Raw genomic sequence first — 20,139 nt, 5'->3', positions numbered from 1 at the left:
GACTGGGATAATTGGGATGGGAGTGTCAGAGACAGTGCGATTGGCACAGGACAGAGCGGAGTTTAGGGCTGTTGTACATAGGGTCGCTATGAGTCGAAGGCGACTTGATGGCACATAACAACAACAACAACATTCTGATTTATTTACAAAGTTAGAATGAATCACTTTTCACAAAAGTTACTTCCCATTTCCTTCACCCCATCCACCCATCAGATTGTGCAACCCTATGATTAATCCCCTATCCCCCTATCCTCACCCCTCTATTTCCACCCCCACTTGGATCCTCATACTCATTCTACAATAATGGTTTTATACAATATTTGTTTTTGTGCGACTGAGTTAGTTCACTCATCATAGCTTTCCCATACATTATGTTTTATAAACTTAAGCCCATTGAATTATGTCCACATTTACCTCATCATTGAACTAACAGGACTCCTTCAGTTTGAATACAGGTTATATTTCCTAGGAAAAGATGTAGCGGTCACAATTCATTTCTTTTCCAAGACATTTAACTACATTTTCTACCTTCAAAAATATTAGCATAATTTTAAAAGGCAATGACACAGTGTTAGTTTTGGACATATTAGGACAATGACTAAGGAGGATAGAAGGAGAATTGATGCCTTTAAGCTGTGGTGCTGGAGAAGAGTATTGAGGTTACCATGGACTGCTAGGAAAACAGATTCATCTTGGAAAGGGTTAAACTGGGTGGCTCATGGAGGCAAGGACTCTGAGGCTCCGTTTAACATACTTTGGACATGTTGTAAGGAGAGACCAGTCCTTGGAGAGGGACATCATGCTTGGTAGGGTGGAGGGACAGCGCAGGAGGGGAAGGCCCTCTATGAGGTGGATTTATTCAGTGACTAGGGTAATCGGGATGGGAATGTCAGAGACCCTGCGATTGGCACAGGACAGAGCAGAGTTTAGGGCTTTTGTCCATAGCGTCGCTATGAGTCGCAAGCGACTCGACGGCACATAACAACAGAATGAATTATATGTAAGGTAAAATTTAAATTCAGCTTCATGGTATAATAAAATAATGATAAATAATTATACTAATAATACTATTATATTATTATTATTATTATTATTACTACTACTGTTAGACCAAGGAAATATGTTCATTAATGGAGTAAAGTGCAAATATTTAAAGGAGACACAAGCTTGGCATAACGAAGGTACTTATTTTTGTTTGACCTTGTAACTACTATGTTTTCTGAGGCAATGGGAGTTAAATGCAACTTTTCATTTGTTTGTTTATTAGATGGGAACAAATTCGTTTTCAGCAAAATGTAGCCTGCTGAGGCAATTCTAATGTTGTGCTTTCAGTAATCACTACATGCATGCAAATAAATAATGATGACAGGCTATAAAATTTAAGTAATTTAATTGATGAGGCTGGGCATTCAGTTTAACTTTGATTAAAATACGTTGTATATATCATAGAAAGAAAATCTTTTCATGAGTTAAGAAAACTTAAATGAAAAGAAAACCATAAAATAGTAGAATGAGTGAGGGAAATATGAACAAGTTTATTCTTGAGAAAGCTTCCAATATATGCAAAGTAAGTATAATTCTTTTTTCATCAGCAGTAAGCAGGAGGTTCTAGTCAGGGAAATTAGTCAAGAAAAAAGACATTAAATGAGTCCTGGCTGCCGACCCACAGGCAAGCAGTTTGAATCTACAAGCTACTGTGAGGAAGAGAGTGCCAGTCTTCTCCTATGGGACTAATTGCCTCTGAAAATCCGTTAGTTGTTTCTGAAAATCCTTGAGTTGTTTCCAACTCAATTACACATAATGACAAAATACTAGAAAAGAAGGAAATGGTTTCTATTTACAGAAGAGGTGTAATCTCGAATACAGGAAATTCTAATAAATAAAAAAGCTATTAAAATTAATAAATACCTTCAGCACTATGATAGGTTATAAGGTCAAATAAGTAATCAGTTGTATTTCAGTGCATCATCTGAAGATCTAATTTCTAAAACAATCCTGTTTATAATCATAACAAAAAGAATACCTAGAAAAAAAACACAACAGTGTTAAGTTTTACACACTGAAAAGTAGAAAATGTTAAAAAAAAAATAATGAAGATTTACATAAATGGAAAGACATCCCATTTCATGGATCTGCAAGTGTAACATGGTTAAGATAGAAATATACGCCAAAAATATATAAAGATGCAACACAATATCTCAAATCACAGAGCTGGACAAATCATTGGGAAATCACACTTAAGGTTGTCATATTCAAACTCTAGAAAATGAAGGTCAAAGAGAAAACCTGAAAGATGTTGAAGGAGATTGGGGGATCATCTTCCTTATGTAAGAGCAAGGGTAAGAATTACATTGAACTTCTTTTAATAAATTATGAAATCTGAAAGGTGGTGAATTTTTTAAAGCCACTCATGTACAATTCTATATCCAGTGTTGGTGTTGTGTGCCATGGAGTCAGAACCGACCCATAACTGACCTTCTAGTGGGTTTTCAGAGACAGGTAAAGGCACAGGAGGAGATTGCCCTTCCTATCCCGCATAACCAGTGTAATTATCCTTATAACTGTCTCAAAAGTTAACCTCAAAAGTACCCTCGAAAATATTTTCACAAACAAAGGAAACTGGAGATCTTTCCTTAACTGAGCAGCACAGGATGCCGTCTCATCCAAATGTGAAGACAATCAAGCACACATTTGCCATAAAAGATGAGAAACAAAAGAGTTTTTTGTTATTGTTTTTGTTTCTTCTTTTTTCACAGTAATGTTAGTGGAGGTTTACAAGGCAAATTGGTTTTCATTCAACCATTTATGCACATTTTAATGTATAACATGATTTTCAATGTAACCACACATTTCCCACTACCTGTGTATATTTCTGATTTCCATCAATCTATCCATGCCTATGTATCTTTTCTTGCTTTAGTGATATTTTTTTGTGAAATTTTGTGATCATTATTCCTTTATTGTGTATTGCCTTGCCCTTCACTCATCTTAACATAAGTCGGCTATCTCACATTGCTAACATAACTACATATTGCTGTACTACAACCAGATTTGGAAAGAAATGTAATGATACTTGATGAATTAAACATGTGCATAACTTGAGTCCCAGGGACATCTCTGTATGATATGGAAACTCCTGTCTTTGTTCACAAGGATACACAGGCAAGGAGGTCGATAACATCATTATTTGTAACATGAATGACAAAAAAGGTGGAAAATACCTAAATTATAGTCAACAGCTATTAAAGTTAACAGCTCTTCCTTGTATGCATATGGATAATATACTATCACTCACAACACTGTATTTCAGGATGCAATTTGAAATTGACATTTTTACAACATTCTTCTTCTGTTTTGCATTCCCAGAAAAATATAGGATTATCTGATTCAAAGTGGCCAAAGTGGGTCCATCTTATTTCACTTATGCCTATTATGTTGATGTTCATCTGTTCCATTTCTTTTGCTATTTCCAGTTCTTCAACATTCAAGTTACATATATTCCGTGCTCCAATAATTAAATGATGTTTGTCACTGTTTTTCTCATTTAAAGTAACTTCAAATCTGGACTCTACCACTACACTACTATAACTATCACTGTTCCTCTAGTGTTCATAGAGTTTTCAAAAACCTGTGGTTTAAGAAGTGGATGGTCAATTCTGCTTCCTAGTCTTAATCCAGGAGCTCTACTAAAACCTGTCTACCATGGGGAATCTGCAGGACACTTGTCAACCAGTGGCACAGTTTTTATCATCACAGCAACCCACAAGTTACATCAGTACAGCAAATTGACAGACAAGTGCTGTACCAATTAAAAAAAATTATCCCCAAACACATCAAAATGACAATTTAGTTTGTGACTGTAATAGAAAATTAGGGAGCTCTGGTGGCCTAGTGGCAAGAAGCTATGCTGCAATCCTGAAATTATGGGGTTTGAAGCCACCAACTGCTTCAAGGGAAAATTATGGACAATCGCCTCCTGTGTGATTAGTTGCCTCTGAAAACACACTGAAGGTCAGTTATGGGTCAGTTCCAACTCTACAAAACACAACAACAGTAGCAAATTAGTTTTCACATCAGGCCTGAAGGCTCCAGGCCCAAAGGCCCAACCAACTTTTAATCACAAAAGCTTACCCACTGGGTCCTAATTGGTTTTAAAAAGAGGCTGCAATTCCAATGCGTGAAGTTTGAGGTCACCAGCTGCTCCACAGGAGAAGAAGGGGCAATCTCCTCCTGTACAATCAACTGCTTCTGAAAACCCACCAGAGGGTCAGCTATAGGTTGGTTTGACTCTACGGTACAAACACACACACACACACACACACACACACCCCTGTGGTCAACTGGTATTCAACAAGGAAGCAAAACCTATCAAATAGGCAAACAACAACCTCTTCAACAAATGGTGCTGTCATAACTGGATTTCTGCCTATAGAAAGCTGAAACAGGTTCCACATCTCACACTGTACACAAAAATCAACTCAAGATAAAACATAAATAATATTCTCAAGAAAATAATGAAACATACATTCAAATGTTTATTAATCAATATTTTGTGTTTTTTATATTAGTGATAACTATTATAAAATGTTATTGAGGGGAGTATTTAATTCTCAAGAGCAACAACAAAAAACCATATATCTAGGATTTAAAGAAAATATTCATGAGGATTATTTAATGAAAGTTATGATACTTAACTGAAGAACATGAAAAAAGACCTAAAACAATGGGGAGACATTCACCAAAGCTCCCTTATATTGTTAAACCAGAAAGAAATTAAGAAAAGAAAATAAGAAGTTAATATACACTATACTAAACCTAGGAAGCTCTGATGGCCTAATGGTAAGAAGCTGAGCTACAATCGCAAAGGCACATGGTTCAAATCCACCAGCTGCTTTATAGAAGAAAGATGGACTGTCTCCTCCCATGCATTTAACTGACCGTGGAAGCCTGGAGAGCCAGCTATGAGTCGGTTCTACTTAATGGCACAGAAAAGTAACAACTGACTTAGAAGTTGTAATCTGCTTCCAACTGCACTCTTCCTGAAGGCAAAAGTACTTGGCTGGTTTACTGGCCAGAAGGAACTCAAAGAGTGCCTGACCTTGGGTCAAAAACAGAAATGGAGTTAGAGCTGCACTATAGAACAGCTTCCTGCAAACCCAGTGCCTCAGACTTTAAGATCATAAACACAACATAGAGACATTAATGGAAAATGGTGATTGCAGTAGTATATGGAGAGAGAGGGAAGCGAATTTCAGTTAAACCTTCTGCTGGATTCTCACAATGCATTACTTTTCATAAACAGCTTTCTTAACAAGTCTTGTTGCCTTTCAGCAGGCTTTGTAGAGTTTAAAGCATGCTCTCCCCAACTGGCCCCAGATGGAAAATACTCTCTCAAAATTGGACGGCTTTTTAAAGCATAGCTCTCCACAGCCTTTTCAAAGAAAAAATGAGCCTGAGCAGAATGCATTTGGTTGTATGGTTTGTAATTCCCCCAGCAGCCCACTTATTTCAATGTTTTTGCTTTTGGCAGTGGAGTTTTTCCTAATTTAATTAACTCATTAACATTAGCAGATGACACAGTGTGAAAATTCTTTTCCCTAGTCATTTTTCTAAATATTCCTGCAGTCCACTGGGAGGTGGCTTTGTTTGTTTGTTTATAAAGTTCACATGTTTATCTGTGTCCTTTCTACCCTGACTTTACTCTTAAAGAGTTCCTAAGACATTTTATGTAATACGTTGGAAGCCTTTCTGTACTGGATTAAAGGAGAAGAGGCAGAGGAAGGAGCCCCATTGCAGAGTGAATCTTTAGGAAGACAGAGCAGGAGGGAAGGAGCAGATGGTTGGAGAGGAGCAGCCTGGGCTGAAATACTTCTCCTGATCCAAGCCCAGGCTCTCAGTTCTCAGTTCACACACAATAAAATGCTGCAGTCATTTGTGCCAGAAACTTTGTGACAACGCATCAGATGCCCACAATGGCAAGTTGTCTTTGCTCCAGAATCATTCACTCAGGCATTTATTTACATTTTTATTTTATCTTGCAGTTTTCCAATTAATATGCCAATCTCTCCACTCAGATTGAAGCTGCTTTGACATTTGAGAGTATATACAATCTATCTTTCCTTACTCCCTTCCACCCTCTCTCCTCTCCGTGACATTCTGTCTCTTTCTCCCTAGCTCACCTCCCAACTTTTCTTTCTTCTTCCAGGCCTAACACAGGGGCTGGAACAAAATAATTACTGAACAAATATTCTTATATTTTGAATAAAAGCATTTCTGCTGTTTATATATACCTAACAGTTGATCATTATCTACTAAACCACTTATATTAAAATATGTATCATTTTAATCCTCAGAGCAATTTTGCTAAGGGCATGGTCCTTATGATTAATATTATAATTTTATAGGGAAAAAACCTCCAAAACACCAAGGTCAAAGTTAAATAGGTGCATGAAAGTTATGTTTGTAAGTGGAAGGCAGGGAATTTGAACTCAAGACTATCTGTCTCCAGCATGTTTACTGGATGCAGTAGCTATGGTGTCAGTGACCCAGAACATGCTGGCTTGTGAAGCCTCATATGCCCCAATTAAGAGCAAAAAATAACCTCTATGCGGATGACACAACCCTGCTTGCTGAAACTGAGGAGGACCTGAAGCGCCTGCTGCAGAGTGTCAAGGACTGCAGCCTACAATATGGATTGAGGCTCAATGTCAAAAAGACAAAGATTCTCACCACTGGACCAATTGGCAGCATCAGGATGGATGGTGAAGAGATTGAGATTGTACACAGCTTTAGTTTGCTTGGCTCCATAGTCAACAGTCTTGGCACCAGCAGCCAGGAAATTAAAAGGCACATTGCCATGGGAAAGTCTGCTGTTAGGGACCTCTCCAAAGTACTGAAGAGCAATGGTGTCTCTCTGGAGACTAAGGTGCGTCTGATACAGGCTATGGTCTTCGCAATCACCTGTTATGCATCAGAGAGTTGGACAATGGCTAGGGAGGATAGAAGGAGAATTGATGCCTTTGAGCTGTGATTCTGGAGAAGAGTATTGAGAATACCATGGACTGCTAGGAAAACAAACAGATTTGTCCTGGAAAGGGTTAAACCGGGTGGCTCCTTGGAAGCAAGGATTCTGAGGCTCCGTCTAACATACTTTGGACATGTTGTGAGGAGAGACTGGTCCTTGGAGAGGCACATCATGCTTGGGAGGGTGGAGGGACAGCGCAGGAGAAGGCCCTCTATGAGGTGGATTGATTCAGTGACTGGGATAATTGGGATGGGAGTGTCAGAGACAGTGCGATTGGCACAAGACAGAGTGGAGTTTAGGGCTGTTGTACACAGGGTAGCTATGAGTCGCAAGCGACTCGACAGCACATAATAACAACAACAACAACATAGTAGATAAGGACTTACACTGCCAACACAAAGGCAGGGTATCGAATCCATCAATAGATCTGGAGGGAGGAAGATGAGCAGTCTCTTCTGTGTGATTTGCAGAACCCAATTGAGAGTGAGCTGTGTGTTGGTTCTGAATCAATCGCAATGTAGGAGAAACATTATACAGCAAATAAGTTGATAACAAATTTTTGGAATTAAAATGTATACCTTGAAGAGACAGTCTTATGATTAAATTAATTTTATCTCAATAAAAAGAATTGCTTTTAAAATAGTTGCTATGTGCTGTTGAGTGGCTCCCAAACTGTAGAGACTTTGTATACAGAAAGGGACACTGCCAGGTCCTACAGTAGCCTCACAATTGTGGCTGTGCTTCATGCCACTGGGTCAATGTTGAGGACCTTTATCCTTTCTAATGATCTGCTTTACCAAGTCTTGTGGACCAAATCATGGCCATGACTTTCAGTTGTGTGATGAGAAGACAAAGGAAATCATCACTAGGTAAGTAATGTCAGTTACAAAACATCACTGTAGAAGGGGAAACTACAGAAGGTAGTGAAGGACTGATTGGTGTATGTACGAAAGTGCAGATTTTAAAAGCTTACAGGATTGATGTTGTAGTTCCAACATGTGGCTGTGAGGTGTTTCCTCCTGAGAACTGCCCTCTCCGAAGTATATAAGTCAAAGTCTCACCAACCTCACCTCTAAGAAGCATTGTGGATGTTCGTTTTCCAAGACCAGAACAAGTCTTTTGTGGACAGTCCATGGTGTAGTCAACGTCCTTCATCCCAGTACAATTCAAAGGCATCACTTTTGTTTCAGGCTTAATTCTGATCTATTAAACAGTTAAAGTTGTGAATTTCTAATTTTGGAAGTTTTGGAGGCTCCAAATGCTTTCTCTATCCCCTATTCCCAAGGAATTGATTCCAAATTAACATAAATTCTATTTCAGCTTGCCTAAACTGTACATTGCACAGTAGCTGGGATTCCAAGGTCCAGGATGTGCAGTAGCCCCAGCCCTCCGTGCTGCAGTAGACTTTTATCTGAAGAGGGTGTGTGGAACAAGGATTCATGAGGTCCAGCATTTAAGCCACCAACTAACTAGAATCGACTGAGTTTTCTGGAAGAGATGTTTAGTAAACATGAGTACACGAAACTATCTCTTAGGCCAATATTCATCATCATGCAAAATTTTCCTCCAGTTCAAAGAACAAGACTTATGTGACATTCTCTGAGGCTGCTGTGACCCGTGAAAATCTCTGGCAAGGATTCAAACCATGTTTGGGAAATCTGGTAGCATTCAGCCTTCTTCTAAATCAATTTTCAGGGTGTTATCATGGTTTAAACAGACATTTTACAGTAAAAATAAATAAATAACATAATCTGGAATTTTTAAAATAGCCAGGTCCAGAATAAGCACAGACCTTTTTTGTGTGTATCGTTGGTATTGTCCATTTGTACACACACACACACACACACACACACACACACACAGTGCCATCTTCACCCACGTGCGCATGTACACACACTCACCCCCCCCCCAACTATGTTCTTGTTATGTGCCGTCAGGTCAACTATAACTCACAGTACTGGGCTGTCCGCACAATCTCTGGTGTGCTCGAGCTCATTGCTACCATCACTGTGTCAATCACAGGGTCTTCCCATATTTCTCTGACCCTCCACACTTCCACCTTGGTGTTTTTTCCCAAGCACTGGGCCGTTCTGACAACATACCAAAGGTTGTGAGATGAAGTTCACCATCCTTACCTTAGAGAACACCCTGTTGTATTCCATGGTTGCACCCTGATTGCATCCTGGTTATCCTTTTGGTAGTACTTGGGGTAGTCAACATTCCAACACCATAATTCTAAGACATCAATTCTTCTTTGGTCATTTTTATTCCCTGTCCAATTTTCAGTTACATAGGAAGCGACCAGAAGTACTGAGGCTTGAACTAGATCAGGCACACTTTCATTTTTAAACTGGCATATATGATATATATATGTATTATTGTTGTTATTAGGTACCATCCAGTCAGCTCTGACTCCTAACAACCGTATGAACAACAAATATCAAACCTGTCTTATCCTGTGTAATTCTCATCATCTCTGATATTCTCAAGACTATTGTTCAGTCACTTTGTCAACCTATCCAGTCAGGGTCTTCTTCTCTTCTCTGACCTCTCCACCTTTCCCAGAATAATGTCTTTTGGTAAGGACTGGCCTCTCCTGGTAACATTTCCAGAGGATAGGTGATGAAGTTTTTTACCATCCTTTCCAAAAGGATTTATCAATATCTAGTTGCTCAGCAGTTGAACTTCTGGCAGTTCCTTATCTATGTTTTGTTCTAGCAGTTTCTTCAGCAGTATTTTGCTTGCCTGTGATACTAATGATATTGTTTGCTAGTTTCCACATTCTGTTGGATCACCTTTCTTGGGAATGGGAACAAATATGGACTTCTTCTAGCTCATTGCCAGACAGCTGCCCTTCAAATATCCTGGCATACACTGGTGAACGCATCCAAACTGTATCTATTAAACATGTCAATTGGTATCCCATTGATTCCTGGGGTCTTCTTTTCCCCCAATGCCATCTCGGCAGTTTGTGTTTCCTCCTTCATTACTGTTAACTTCTGCTCATGTGTTATTTCCCGAAAATTTTTCCATGTCAATTAGTTATTTTGGGTACAATGATTCAGTATATTCCCTCCATCTTCTTTTGATGCTTTCTGGGTCATTCAATATATTGCCCATAGCATCTTGCAAAACTGGGACATGAGGTTTAAATTGTTTTTCAGTGCTCTCAGCTTGAGAAATGCAGAATGAGTTCTTTTCCTTCTATTATCCAATTCCCGCTCTCTGCACATTTCATTATGATACATTTCTTGGTCCGTTCAAGCTGCCCTTTGAAATCTGTTCAGCTCTTTTACTTCAGCATGTTTTCCATTGGTTTTGGCTTCTTGACACTCTAGTACACTTTTTAGGATCTCTTCTGACATCCATTTTGGTTTTTTCTTTCTCTTCTGCTTTTGTAATGACCTTTTGCTTTCTTCATGTCTGATATCCTTGATATCATCCCACAACTCATCTGATCTTCGATCACTGATGGATTCTGGTTGAAGGTAAAGAATACCAGAAGAATGTCTATTTGTGTTTTATTGACTCTGCAAAGGCATTTGACTATGGAGATTGTAACAAGTTGTGGCCATCATTGATAGGAATGGGAATCCCAGAGCACTTGATTGTGTTCATACGAAACCTATACCTAGACCAGGAGGCTATTGTGTGAACAGAGCAGGGGTACACTGCATGGTTTAAAATTAAGAAGGGAGTGTGTCAGAGTTGTATTCTGTCTCCATTCCTATTCAATTTGTATGATGAGAAAATTATTAAAGAAGCTGAGCTCTATGAAGATGAAAGTGGCATAAAAATTGGAGAGAGACCTGTCGATAAACTGTGCTATGCAGATGACACAACCTTGCATGTTGAAAGTGGGGAAACAAGAAAACCTGTATGTATCTAAGCTATTAAAAGTAGCAAGATGTAAAATCACTTCCCCAGTACAAGAAAATAAATAATAACTCTATGAAGAAAAACATAAGGACAAGCAAGCATACCCATATAAATGGCACAGGTGGCAGGGGTTTGGAGGTTGCTAGGTTTTGTTGGTAGACATCGTGGTCTCCACTGGTAAGGCTGGCCGTGAGGTGAGGGAAGACCAGCACTTGCAGACCTTTGTTCCAATGGCCAGGCAGCATGTTGGTTGATGGCTGATAGCAGTGGCTAATGAAAGGCAGGTTGCTGTGGTCAAAACTCCTGTGTCACTTTGCTCTTGAGAAAGAATGTGAACTAGAGAAGAGAATTTACCCTAACTTTCTCAAACTGAGGCTTACTGGCTGCATATTGGGGACATTGGAGGAACTTAAAAAATTTATCCTGGTTCCCGCCACAACCAAGGGATAGGTCTGAGCATCAGAATTTTTTTATTTTTAAACTTTGTTTTTGTTTTTTTTTATTATTTTCTTTTTTTATTAATTTTAATGAAAGTTCATAGAGACTTAGGGTTTCCAGTAATTCATTGTTGTACTTTTCTCCCTGCCCATCTCTTCCCCCCTCCCTATTCACTCTCCCCCTTGAAAAGTAAAAGGAAAAAATAAAGAAAAGAAAAAGGAAAACTCTTTCATTATTGTGCAATCCCTTCTCCCAAGTACTCTCCACTGTAGAGCCTTCCTTCTGGACTCCTGTCATGACAATAATACCCAATCATATATCCCTTTTAAATAGTTCTTTCCCTTATCTGTTTCAATGTACATCATTCCTCCCCTCCTTCTGTTTTTCCCTCAACCCCAATGTCTGTGGCCCTATGCAATATTTTTCTGTTTGAGACTGAGATATTTCACTCAGCATAATGTCCTCCAGGGTCTCCCATTTTTAATAATATTTCATGAGCTCCTTATTTTTCAATGGAGCATAGTATTCCATTGTGTGAATATTCCAGAGCTTCTCTAACCATTTGTTTGTTGATGGACATGCAGGTTGTTTCCAGCCCTTTGCTATTGTGAACAAAGCAGCAATAAACATGAGTATACATATGCCTGCTTGGGTGGCTGTTATGGTTTCCTTAGGGTAAATTCCCAGTAGTGGAAATGCTGGGTCAAATGGTATTTCTATTTGTAACTTTTTGAGAAAGCACCATACAACCTTCCATAGACAGCTCAGGTGAAATAATATGCAACAAAGTTTGTGAACCACTGCTCTCAGGTGGTGTAGTCCTCACAGAGTTTGCTGCTAACCCAAAGGTGATGCCTCTCTGGGAGTTTGAACTGTTGCTCCTCAGGAGAATGATGGGCAATCTCCCCCTGGGCAATTTATAGCCCCAGAAAACCCTCTAGAGGGTCAGCTATGAGTTGCTCTGACTCAATGGCAATGGGTGAGTTTTTGAGAGCTTTACCTGATGGTTTCCATTTACAGCTGGTATCATACACTGTCCCCCTGGTCCTGGAGACTCAGCAGCTCTCCAGTGAAGCCTGGGCCCTGGAATGCTTTAAACACTCCCTGGCGGATTCCAAGGTGCAGGCACTGAGCTCTTGTCAGTTGTCAAGAAACTTGCTACCTACTTGATTTGTCTCTGCTTGACATGGCATACTCATTTTCCCAGTTACCCTCAAGGGCCCACCTTGTTACAGCCAGCTTACCAGGGACGGCACAGGAAAGACTCATGGCTCTGGCATAGTCTTTGCTCTACGGATATTTACAAACTATAAGTCATCATATTTTATATAGTTTATTGACACTAAATCCACCTTGGAGAAAAGATAGACAGTCCTCTCCTGTGTGATTTACAGCCTCAGAAACACAGCAGAGGGTCAGCTGGGAGTCTGTTGCAACACAGTGGCAACAAATTTTTGTTTTGAGTTTCTTTCGTAAAGAAGCTGACTGAAAAATATTTGGAACCTGGATGTAGGGGAACTTTCTCATATAATCTCCTTAACAATCAAACTCACTGCTTTTAAGTAAATTAGAACTTATGAGGGCTCTGCATTGGGGTTTGGTTTTACTGTTGTTATTGTTGTTGTTTTGGAGGGGTTGTGGTTGTGCATTTATTTTTTTTCTGAGTGCACCCTCAATGAGATGGGTTGATTCAGTGACTGGGGTAATGGGGGATAGGCATGCCAGAGACAGTAAGATTGGCACAGGATAGAGCAAGGTTTACGGCTGCTGTGCATAGGGTCACTATGAGTCACAGGTAACTCGACAGCACATAACAACAACAACAACAACAGTGTACTTTATGGGTGCTATATGACAAGAAGTGCTCTCAAAGCCCCTCCACTTTCTCAAGGGGACTGTATAAAAACTATGTCAAGGATGTGAGATTTTCAGTGTGTGTGTATGTGTGGGGGGAGGGGTGTTCAAATTATGGCAAAGACTCCCCAGCAGCTCAGCAGCTCACTCTCTCTTCTAGTTCTGTTGCTGGGGCTGGTAGTCCAAGGGGCTCTTATTCTTTGGAGGCCATGGGAACCATCAAGTTGACCACGGAGTTGTTGTAGCCAAATTCATTGTTATACCTGGAAATGAGTTTGAAAAAATGATTGTTCAGGGCAATGCCAGCCCCAGCATCAAAGGTGGAAGAGTGACTGTCATTGTTAAGTTAAAAAAGACAACCTAGAAGCTTCAGTGTATCCCAGGATGCTCTTGAGGGGTCCTTCTGATGGCTGCTTTACAACTTTCTTGAAGTCATCATATTTGGCAGCTTTCTCCAGATGGCAGGTCAGATCCACAACTGACATATTGTGAGTGGGGATACAGAAAGCCATGCCAGTAAGCTTCCCATTCAGCTCGAAGATGACCTTGCCCTTGGCTTTGGAAGCACAAGTAGATGCAAGGATGATGATCTGGAAAGCTTCACAGCCATCATACCACAGCTTTCCAGAGGGGCCATCCACAGGGTGGCAGTGATGGCATGGACTGTGGTCATGAGCACTGCTATGATGCCAAAGTTGTCATGGATGACCTTGGCCAGGGATGGGTGAAGGGGTCAAGCGATGGTGCAGGAGACATTGCTGACAATCTTGAAAGAGCTGTCATAATTCTCATTGTTCACACCCATTGTTCACATGGGGGCTTTGGGGAGGGAGCAGAGATGATTACTGCTTTGACACTACCTTTCAAGTGATACTCAGTCTTCTCCGAGGTTGTGAAGACACCAGTGAACTCCATAACATATTCAGCACCAGCATCACCCCATGTGAAGTTGATGGGATCTTGCTCCTGGAAGATAGTGATGGCTTTCCCATTGATGACCAGCTTCCCATTCTCAGCTTTGACAGTGCCATTGAACTTGCCATGAGTTGAATCATACTGGAACATATAGAACATGTAGTTGAACATTCTTCTAGGTGGTATAGCACTGGTCTGTGCGTTGCTGTACAGAGGTAACTCGTGGTTGCTGTGATGCTGAAGCCTGTGACAGTGATGTGCCAATCGTGGTAATGGGCACCCATGGTAGACAGTGTTGGCTGGAGCTTCCCGACTAAATCAAGCCTGGAAGCAGGAGCAGCATCCACTTCCAAAATGGCTTGCCTCCGGAAACTATGTACGAACAGTGCTCAGGTTGTTCATTCATAGGATCGCTATGAGTCATCTACAACTTGACGGCATTAAACAACAACAACAACAAATTGAGGTCAATGAAAGGGTCATGGATGGCAACAGCATCCACTTTGCCAAAGTTAAAATCAGCCTTGACTAGGCAACCAATACACTCAAATCCGTTTACTCCGCTCTTCACCATCGTGTCTCAGGGATGCAGCTGAGGTTGCACGAGAATAGAGGGCAATTGTTGATCGACGAGGGGCTGAGAGCTTACATTGGGTTTAAGAGGCTGTAAATGCTTAAGGGAAGTAGCTGGTGGACTTAACTACTGATCTTTTGCTTAATATCCCAACATAAGCCACAGAGCTCCTTATATCATTATTAGAACATCATACTAAATTGGTTTAAAAAGCAGATTAAAAAATGTAATTTATCAAAGTTCGGGCTCAGCCTGCTTACAGGGAATTGGGAGCTGAATTTTTAAGCGTCTACTCTAGAACCTTTTGACTCTACTACTTTCTGCATTTTTTTAATGTTTGTAAGGGGAGAGGAAGAAATCAGGATGGAGAAAATTCTCCTGAGAGTTTACGTGTGTGGGAGAGTGTGCGTGAGGAAACCATGGTGAGGATGAGAATGCGAGTGTGTGAGAGAGTGTGAGTGAGTGAGGACATCATGGTGAGGAGACAGGTGTGTGATGGACTGTGCATGTGGAGGTAGAATTTTTTAGATTCTCTTTACTGGTGGTGGTTAGCTACTATTCTTGAAAAATCTTGCAACCTGCCAAAAATAGACATTATTGGCATCTTTTGGAATAGTAAAAGTGTCTGCCTAGCATTGAAAATCCATTACTATCTGTGAGGAAAATTAAGGAGAGTTTTTTGAAGCCAACTTAGATTCCTTCAGATACCTAGAAGTAACTGAGCACAGCTAGAAATAGGTTTGGCGGAGGTGGCAGGGCTAGGGGAGTGGGGGAAGTGAAAGGAAGATCAGTATCTTTCAATAATGGATGCTTAATTTTCTGTCTTTAAACCCCTCTGGACATTCTCCCCCTCACACAGAGAGGGAGAGGCTGCCTCCCATCCCTCTCCCATCTGTATTCTTTTATTATCGGAGATGTGAGAAGCCATAGGAAAGATCAGGCTTTTATAAGTGTTGGAAGGTCTAAGCACTAATATTTAGTTGAATGATTTGTTTAAATCATGTTAAAATGTTTTCTTTGAGGCTTTGGTTTATGTCTTTGACTAAAAAAGTGGCTTAAGCTATGAATACCTTCAGTGTTGCTTTACTTCAACAGCTCTGCTCTATACACACTTTTTTTTTTTTTTACACTTTTATTTTTTAAAAAAACAAACAACAAAACACCAAAAAAACAAACAAACAAAAACCCTGCGATCATTTGTTACTTCATGCGAGCAATTACTCATTGAGTGTCTACCATATTAAGCAGAAATCATAGAAGAAAAAACAAAATCATAGAAAAAACCCCAAAATTACTGTTGGTGCCCTCCAAGGTCTTGTTGTTATGTGCTGTTGAGTAGCCTGCGACCCATGGTGGCCCTATGGACAACAGCTCTGAGCCCTTCCCTGTCTGTCCTGAATCAACCTCACTGACACAACACACCTACCCCCACTGCCCCACTTACTGTATCAACCCATCTCAGCCAGGGTCTTCCTCTCCTGTGCTGTCCCTGCCCCCATTCCAAATAAGATGTCCCTCCTTTCTCTGTTCTGAGGACTGCTTTCTGGTCCCAGCATAGGTTTTACATAAGCACAATCAAATGTTCTGGGATTCTCATTCTCCTCAAGGTTAGCCACAATTTGTTGTGTTCCACACATTAAAAAAAAAACAAAACAAAATCCTTTTTATAATCATTGAAACACAGATAGACATTCCTCTTGTACTCTTTGCTTTCTACCAAGATGCATTTGACATTGACGATAATGTCTCTACTGCCACTACCTCTTCTAAATCCAGTTTGTATTCTGGTCATTCTCTGTCAATGTATTGTTTCAGTAATTTTTAAATAATGTTCAGCAGGATTTTTGCTTGTGTGTGATATTAGCATCTAGCTTAAAATTCAATTATTTGTTGTCATCTCAGGAGATGACACACAAGAAGGAAGTTAGGTGTTGCCCAAAGAAGACTGGTGGGCTGTCCAAAGACATCTTCATAGAGTGTACATTCATCAAGCTTTGAAAAGAGAACCCACTTTACCCGATGGCACAACATAGTCAAACAATAGAACTCCAAGGTGACTAACACTAGAACTGGTTCTCAGTTCTTAGGACAGTCACCTTCCAATGACCACAAGGCCAACATTTGCCCAGTAATAAAACTCAGAATGTAGACAGGGACAGGATGGAAGGGTGAATGGAAACAAAGAAGCGAGTGGGAGAAGAGATAATAAAGCACGATGATGGTTATCAAGTGTTTGAAAAAAATGAGAATATCCACTGTAGGTATTTTAAGCAAGCAGGGATATCATAGTAAGCATTGGTTTGTAAATGTTGGAAGGACCCCAAGAACAAGAGATAGATTCTAGCATTTGGAGACTCAGAACCTTCTACTGCCCATTCTTTTGATGTGGTGCTGGAGGAATCACAGAAGTTTATGGTGCCTGTTCACTTGGTTCACAGCCAAAACTGGAAACAGAATAACTTCTCCCTTTCTACAGCCTAATAATCCCTTCCTATTCAATGACAGAATCCAACTGAGAAGGAAGTCTCACTAATGTGAGACTCACTTGCTAATCTAGACTCAAGAGAGAGGAGAATATAGAAGAACAGGGATGGGATTAAGAGTCACAGGAAAATTGTCTGCAGATGTGAGTAGGGTCTTGGAGTAACCACTATTATACAGGGTTTCGACCTTAGTATCTGAGTTTAGGAATTTGACTATTAGTACAATGAGAGGTGGGCAAACTTTGGAATCTGACTGAAACTGTATATATGAATGAGGACTATGAAAAATGCCAGATTATAAATTTGCACTAAAATGTAACTTTTATAAAGATTTCCTTCTGTTGTTTATTGGTCAGTGCATTTCTTCTTCTGTTGTCGTTGTTGTTAGATGTGATCACATCATCTCTGCCTCACAGTGACCCTATGAATGACAGGATGAAACCCTGCTTGACCTGTGCTATCCTCACAACAACTTCTAGAAGTAAACCTGTTGTTGTTGTTAAGTGCCTTTGAGTTGTAGAAGACTCAGCACCCTAATAAACGAAAGACCTGAACACTTGTATAACTTTGGTCATTTCTCCATGTTCATAGAGATTCTGGAGTCAAGTCATTTCAGAAGTGGATGCTCCTCCTGCTTCCAAGCTTGTTTTAATTGGGAAGCTCCACCAAACACTGTCTACCATCGGTAACCATTATCACATTTGGCACATCAGTGTCACAGTGTTTAGCATCACAGCAACCACGAGTTACACTTGTACAGCAATGCACAGGCCAGGGCTATACCACTTAGAAGAATGTTTGACAAAAACAATTTAAAGCTGGCCTGAGGGCTGCAGATTAAAATCACTCACGTTGGGCTTGGTAGCATAACTTTCTGACCACTAGGCCAACATAGCTCTATGCTGTCGTTGTTATTGTAGCAGTAAACCTAGATGGGTTCAAATACAAGATTGAAAGGGGTTGGATGATAGTGCTCTCTGAGGAAAGGGAAAGTTGGATGACTCTAAATGACCAGCAAAGTCTCAAAGGTCTTTGGAATTGGACATGGTAATTTTTCTTGTCAACCTGCTGGTTGTGTGTAATGTGGGCATACTCTCCCAGAGTGTTAGAGACAGAGAGAGGACTTCAGCTTCCCGGCTTGTGCTTTGCTGACCACCTCCTTTTTATATCGGCACATCCTGCTTTCTGTTTTACTCTGTAGTTGCAGTAGCTCTCATACTTGTAGATAATTTCACTTTGATTATTTCCTAGATTGTTTTATGTTTTACCTCAAGTAGTTTTAGTTCTTATGGTTGAGTTGGTATCTACACTTACTCTGTCTAGGACACGCAACCAGAGCTGTTGGCTTGTTGTCATTACTGGTGCTGATGGGACTGTACCCTTCTGACCATCCAGTACTTGTGTTGTCAGCTGCTAACTGGTTAGTATATTACCTCTCGCCGTATTATTGTTGTTGTGTGCTGTTGAATTGGAACCGAACCATAGCTGACCCTCCAGCAGGTTTTCAAAGGCAGTAAATTGCACAGGAAGAGATGGCCCATCCTTCTTCTACAGAGCAGCTGGTAGATTCAAAGCTTTGGGATTACAGCACAGCTTATTACCAATAGGTTACCAGAGCTCCTGTTCTTGTATTATTAGATAAGATGGAAAAGGAAATTGGCCAAGGCAAGCAGTTGAAATCAACCTTCCATAGAGGCAGACCCAGCTCCTTAAGAACTGTGAAAAGAATTTCCTTTGAAAGGCCACTGCTAAGAACTGCACTGCTATCCCAAAGACACTCAGTTCAAATCTACAATATGCTCCAAGGGAGAAAGATGGACAATCTTTTGAAATAAGATTTACTGCCTCTGAAAACCCACTGATAGGTCAGCTATGAACCGGTTCTGACTCAACGGCATACAACACCATCAGCCTGTTATGGTGCTTACAGTCCAGCTATGGAAAGTGTTTTCTAGCAAGTTTAATTATATTTACAAAAAAAGGATGATCAACATCCAGTATTCTAAGTTCTGACAATTTTCTTTAAATGGAGTCTCCACTAATCATTACAGCATCTTTACTACGGAAAAGATCATTACTTCCATATAAAGATGAACCAATCAAGATTTAAAGAAGTTGCATCAAATTTAGAATATTATGTTGTTGTTGTTGTTGTTGTTGTTAAGTGCCATCGAATCGTAGGCAACTCATAGCAAATGAAAAACCTGTATACTTGTATAACTTTCGTCCTCTCTCCAGGTTCATAGGGTTTCTAGAGGCAAGCTATTTCGGAAGTAGATGCCTCTCCTGCTTCCAAGCTTGTTTTAGTTGGGGAGCTCCAGCAAACACTGTGGATAACCATTCTCACATTTGACACATCAGTGTTCACAGTATTCAGCTTTACAGCAACCACGGGTTACCTCTGTACAGCAAGTGGACAGACCAGGGCTATATGACCTAGAAGATGTTTCACCCAAAACAACTAAAGACATATTATAGTAATGAGAAAGGAGAGATTCACATGTGAGCAGTAATTGTTGCATTTAGACTAAGAATAGGACCAGTTACTTTGGCCTATTAGACCCCACATGATCTAGATGATCATTAGCTCTCAAAACATACCTCTCCATTCTCTTCTTCATCTGCTTTGTTCCAAAGAACTGACTAAGTTTCAACCAACAGGCTGGTCCCTCCACTTGGCATAATCTTCACACAATTTAAATGGTTGGCTTCTACTATTACAGTTCCATCTAAAATATATCCCACTTCCACGTTACTTGGCTCTTCTTTACACTGCCACTGGGTTCTCTCCTTCACAGCAGGTATATATATTACTATCTGAAGCAAGTCTGTTAAAATTTCATAAACCATACCCTTTTCCACTGAGACAATTTTAATTCATGGTGACCCTTGTGTATTTCTCCCTAAGCAAGGTATGCTTACGTACTCATGTGTATTGGCCAGTTGCTCACTAGTAATACATGGGCTTCTGA

This window comes from Elephantulus edwardii, unplaced genomic scaffold (assembly GCF_000299155.1).
Source record: "Elephantulus edwardii isolate Elephantulus edwardi_28Jun2011 unplaced genomic scaffold, EleEdw1.0 scaffold00143, whole genome shotgun sequence".
Taxonomy (NCBI): Eukaryota; Metazoa; Chordata; class Mammalia; order Macroscelidea; family Macroscelididae; genus Elephantulus; species Elephantulus edwardii.
The sequence above is the reverse complement of the archived record's forward strand: the minus strand, read 5'-3'. Positions refer to the sequence as shown.